The sequence below is a fragment of the Oncorhynchus tshawytscha genome, linkage group LG08 (genome assembly GCF_018296145.1).
Source record: "Oncorhynchus tshawytscha isolate Ot180627B linkage group LG08, Otsh_v2.0, whole genome shotgun sequence".
Taxonomy (NCBI): domain Eukaryota; kingdom Metazoa; phylum Chordata; class Actinopteri; order Salmoniformes; family Salmonidae; genus Oncorhynchus; species Oncorhynchus tshawytscha.
In genome coordinates this window covers 8,888,614-8,894,613 of record NC_056436.1, presented here as the reverse complement: position 1 = coordinate 8,894,613, position 6,000 = coordinate 8,888,614, and the positions used below count along the sequence as shown (strand labels likewise).

General features: G+C 45.0%; 1 protein-coding gene across 4 annotated transcripts in view; it reads left to right on the top strand.

Moving 5' to 3' along the window:
• The first annotated feature begins 1,496 nt into the window (after positions 1–1,496).
• The window catches only part of LOC112256941 (synaptosomal-associated protein 25-B), an 89,372-nt gene continuing 84,868 nt past the window's right edge, over positions 1,497–6,000 (top strand). For all 4 annotated transcript variants that reach the window (XM_024430536.2, XM_042325182.1, XM_024430534.2 and 1 more), the window contains exon 1: positions 1,497–1,591. The gene's annotated coding sequence lies outside the window, so the exon portion shown is untranslated. The remainder of the gene's footprint in view (positions 1,592–6,000) is intronic.

Below are 6,000 nucleotides of genomic sequence, written 5' to 3'. Positions count from 1 at the left end.
AGAGAAGAGAGGGAGAGGAGAGAGAGAGGGGGAGGGAGGGAGAGGGAGAAGAGAGAGAGGAGAGGGAGGGAGAGAAGAGAGGGATAGGAGAAAGAGGGAGGGAGAGAAGAGAGAGAGAGGGAGGGAGAGAAGAGTGAGAGAAGAAAGAGAGTGAGAGGGAGAGAAGAGGAGAGAGAGGGAGGGAGAGAAGAGAGAGAGGGAGGGAGAGAAGAGAGGGATAGGGAGAGAGAGAGGAGAGAGAGAGAGGAGAGAGAGGGAGGGAGAGAAGAGAGAGAAGAAAGAGAAAGCAAGGAAGAGAAGAGCGAGAGAGGGAGAGAAGAGAGAGGGGGAGAGAAGAGAGAGAGGGAGAGAAGAGAGAGACTTGGAGAGAGTGATTGAGAGAGAGGAAGAGAAGAGAGAGCTGGAGTGAGAGAAAGGAGAGAGAGAGAGAGTGCTGGGTTCAGGGTACATCTATGCCTCCTGCTGTGAGTGACTCAGTGAGCCTCTCTGAAATGGATGAGTAGGTTCATCAGACAGACACAGAAGTTTACCATTACCAGGGCACAGTAGAACAGGTGGTAAACAAGTATTAAGACACTGATATCATACACTGAGACACTGAATTATTTTGGTTTAGGCTGTTGATTCAAGTAATGGTTATTTCCATGGAAGCTAGATGGGCTTTCTCAACCTAGCTAGATATAGGGCTGTCTCGATATTATTTATAGTGTCCTTTCCTCATCTCCTCTTAGTGTCCTGCTCTTAGAGTTTCCTGTCCTCTTAGCTCTTAGTGTCTCCCATGCTCCATCCTTAAACTAGAATATCAGCTGTCTACAATTAGCCTGATTGATCCCATTGAAACACAGCACACATCAACATTAACAAGTCAACAAGTACATCACACACACACACATATACTAATGTACAATATAACTGTCCTGCTAATTGGCAGAGTGATGGAAAACTGAGCATCATCAATCAACTGTCATGAGGGAGGGGAGAGAGAGAGAGAGGGAGAGAGAGAGAGAGAGAGAGACCTATTCATCTCTCCTTCGCTTTACTTTCTTACTGACTCTACAGCACTGGGCTACAGAGACCTGCTTCTCTTCATGGAGACCAATAACGCCTGTCTGGAGGATGACAGAATCACAGAGCCAATCTCCAGCCGGTGGTTAACATGATGGGTCACAGGTACTCAAAAAAGGAAGTTGCTTTTTTTGGACATGGCTTTTATCGTGAGCTGTCTGTATTATTTAGAATCTGTTACAAGTTCCCAACATCCCTACGAGTCTGACTACCACCTCCACAAACAGCAGGGAAGTGTATATCAGTCACCTACCGTTTAACTTTTTACCTGGTTATACTTTATTATCAGTCACCACTAATGCCTAAACATCAAGCTGTGAGCCGCATCTTCATTACGGGCTTGTGACGTCAGAGAGCGCAACCATCTTTGTTGAGGGTGGAGCCTGTCGCTTGCAGGCGGGGCGGAGTTTCCTCCGAGGGCAATCCTTTTGAAGCGAGGCAGCAGTAGGAACTAGAAGGTGGGGGTAGCACCAAGGAGACATTTTCCAGTCCTGAACTGACGACGGTCCACTGAAAACAACTTCAGGTATGTTTCTGAACGATTCCGTTCAGTTGAGATAAAAAATAATAGGTTATTTAATTAAAGAAAATAAGAGTTTATTTTTAATGGCTGAGCCAAGTTTCAAAACAGTGTGGTGTCGCCGATTATTTTGTAAATTAGGGTTTGTAAAGTCTATCTCAACCACTTTCAATATAGTATTCTTTAGTTTCGTCAAAATAAATTACTTTTACATCGGTATCAAATCCGATTATGTTGTTGTTAAGACAGAGTAAGGATTTATCTTCGAGTAACGTCCCATTTTAATTCACCCGTGATAAAGCTGCTTATCAACAGTGTTGCATGTTGCAATGAGCGCGCGGTACGAGGGTAGTCAATTTCAGAACCACGGACAGCGCTTGAGCGCTCATTCTAGAAAGAGCCGGGTAAACCACAGGCTACGCTACAGAAACGTTGAGAGCATTAGTAAAGGTTTGTTTCTAGAAAAGCTGCACGAGATACCAATCGTGTGATTTGTTAGAGAGTAAAAACATTTGCAAGCTAGACCTGTTTTTTTTTTATATCGTTTATCTCTACAGAAATTGGTCATTCAGCCTTTACCTCATTTAGGTTGTTTTCTGAAAACAAATGTCAAGATGCTGTGTAAACATAATTGGTAACATGGTGCGATATTGCAATTGACCTTTTCTTTGTAATAATTTAGGTTCAAATGTTAGGTTATATGGAGATCAATAATCAGTCTGTTTAGTTTAGTGCACGTGGCTGTGTAATGTCAAGCAGTTCTCAAGCAAAAGTGAATGTGACAATATTACATGAGTTATATGACATTTGCACCTAGTCCACCCACGCATGCTGCCAGAGGATCACTCATGTCGCTGGACGAGAACATGTGTATCTTTATAAGGTTCAAAGAGGACGGCCTCCACCCATTAACAGGAAGTGATGATGATATAGTTTGGTCAGCCAACACAGGGACTGGAAGTGATGATGATATAGTTTGGTCAGCCAACACAGGGACTGGAAGTGATGATGATATAGTTTGGTCCACCAAGACAGGGAAAGGAAGTGATGATGATATAGTTTGGTCAGCCAACACAGGGACTGGAAGTGATGATGATATAGTTTGGTCCGCCAACAAATGGACAGGAAGTGATGATGATATAGTTTGGGCCCCCAACACATGGACAGGAAGTGATGATGATATAGTTTGGTCCGCCAACACAGGGACATGGAGTGATGATGATATAGTTTGATCCACCAACACAGGGACAGGAAGTGATATAGTGTAGACCGCCAACACAGTGACAGGAAGTGATGATGATATAGTTTGGTCCACCAATACAGGGACAGGAAGTGATGATGATATAGTTTGGTCCACCAACACAGGGAACAGGAAGTGATGATGATATAGTTTGGTCTGCCAACACAGGGACAGGAAGTGATGATGATATAGTTTGGTCCACCAACACAGGGAAAGGAAGTGATGATGATATAGTTTGGGCCGCCAACACAGGGACAGGAAGTGATGATGATATAGTTTGGTCAGCCAACACAGGGACTGGAAGTGATGATGATATAGTTTGGTCAGCCAACACAGGGACATGGAGTGATGATGATATAGTTTGGTCCACCAACAAAGGGAAAGGAAGTGATGATGATATAGTTTGGTCAGCCAACACAGGGACTGGAAGTGATGATGATATAGTTTGGTCAGCCAACACAGGGACATGGAGTGATGATGATATAGTTTGGTCCACCAACAAAGGGAAAGGAAGTGATGATGATATAGTTTGGTCAGCCAACACAGGGACTGGAAGTGATGATGATATAGTTTGGTCAGCCAACAAAGGGACTGGAAGTGATGATGATATAGTTTGGGCCCCCAACACATGGACAGGAAGTGATGATGATATAGTTTGGTCCGCCAACACAGGGACATGGAGTGATGATGATATAGTTTGATCCACCAACACAGGGACAGGAAGTGATATAGTGTAGACCGCCAACACAGTGACAGGAAGTGATGATGATATAGTTTGGTCCACCAATACAGGGACAGGAAGTGATGATGATATAGTTTGGTCCACCAACACAGGGACAGGAAGTGATGATGATATAGTTTGGTCGGCCAACACAGGGACAGGAAGTGATGATGATATAGTTTGGTCCACCAAGACAGGGAAAGGAAGTGATGATGATATAGTTTGGTCCGCCAACACAGGGACAGGAAGTGTTATAGTTTAGTCCGCCACCACAGGAACAGGAAGTGATGAGGATATAGTTTGGTCCGCCAACACAGGGACAGGAAGTGATGATGATATAGTTTGGTCCGCCAACACAGGGACATGGAGTGATGATGATATAGTTTGGTCTGCCAACACAGGGACAGGAAGTGATGATGATATAGTTTGGTCCACCAAGACAGGGAAAGGAAGTGATGATGATATAGTTTGGTCCACCAAGACAGGGAAAGGAAGTGATATAGTTTAGTCCGCCAACACAGTGACAGGAAGTGATGATGATATAGTTTGGTCCGCCAACACATGGACAGGAAGTGATGATGATATGGTTTGGTCCGCCAACACAGGGACATGGAGTGATGATGATATAGTTTGGTCCGCCAACACAGGGACAGGAAGTGATGATGATATAGTTTGGTCCACCAAGACAGGGAAAGGAAGTGATATAGTTTAGTCCGCCAACACAGTGACAGGAAGTGAAGATGATATAGTTTGGTCCACCAATACAGGGACAGGAAGTGATGATGACATAGTTTGGTCCGCCAACACAGGGACAGGAGGTGATTAGGATATAGTTTGGTCCGCCAACACAGGGACAGGATGTGATGATGATATAGTTTGTTCCGCCATCACAGGGACAGGATGTGATGATGATATAGTTTGGCCGGCCAACACAGGGACAGGAAGTGATGATGATATAGTTTGGTCCACCAAGACAGGGAAAGGAAGTGATGATGATATAGTTTGGTCCGCCAACATAGGGACAGGAAGTGTTATAGTTTAGTCCGCCACCACAGGGACAGGAAGTGATGAGGATATAGTTTGGTCCGCCAACACAGGGACAGGAAGTGATGATGATATAGTTTGGTCCGCCAACACAGGGACATGGAGTGATGATGATATAGTTTGGTCTGCCAACACAGGGACAGGAAGTGATGATGATATAGTTTGGTCCACCAAGACAGGGAAAGGAAGTGATGATGATATAGTTTGGTCCGCCAACACAGGGACAGGAAGTGATATAGTTTAGTCCGCCAACACAGTGACAGGAAGTGATGATGATATAGTTTGGTCCGCCAACACATGGACAGGAAGTGATGATGATATGGTTTGGTCCGCCAACACAGGGACATGGAGTGATGATGATATAGTTTGGTCCGCCAACACAGGGACAGGAAATGATGATGATATAGTTTGGTCCACCAAGACAGGGAAAGGAAGTGATATAGTTTAGTCCGCCAACACAGTGACAGGAAGTGATGATGATATAGTTTGGTCCACCAATACAGGGACAGGAAGTGATGATGACATAGTTTGGTCCGCCAACACAGGGACAGGAGGTGATTAGGATATAGTTTGGTCCGCCAACACAGGGACAGGATGTGATGATGATATAGTTTGTTCCGCCATCACAGGGACAGGATGTGATGATGATATAGTTTGGTCCGCCAACACAGGGACAGGAAGTGATGATGATATAGTTTGGTCCGCCAACACAGGGACAGGAAGTGATGATGAAGTAGTTTGGTCCACCAACACAGGGACAGGAAGTGATGATGATATAGTTTAGTCCGCCAACACAGGGCCAGGAAGTTATGATGATATAGGTGGGTGTGTCAACACAGGGACAGGAAGTGATGATGATATAGTTGGGTCCGCCAACCCAGGGCCAGGAAGTTATGATGATATATGTGGGTCTGCCAACACAGGGACAGGAAGTGATGATGATATAGTTTAGTCCGCCAACACAGGGACATGGAGTGATGATGATATAGTTCGGTCTGCCAACACAGGGACAGGACGTGATGATGATATAGTTCGGTCCACGAATTCAGGGACAGGAAGTGATGAGGATATAGTTTGGTCCACCAACACAGGGACATGGAGTGATGACGATATAGTTTGGTCCACCAAGACAGGGAAAGGAAGTGATGATGATATAGTTTGGTCCGCCAACACAGGGACAGGAAGTGATGATGATATAGTTTGGTCCACCAAGACAGGGAAAGGAAGTGATGATGATATAGTTTGGTCCGCCAACACAAGGACAGGAAGTGATATAGTTTAGTCCGCCAACACATGGACAGGAAGTGATGATGATATGGTTTGGTCCGCCAACACAGGGACATGGAGTGATGATGAAATAGTTTGGTCCGCCAACACAGGGACAGGAAGTGATGATGATATAGTTTGGTC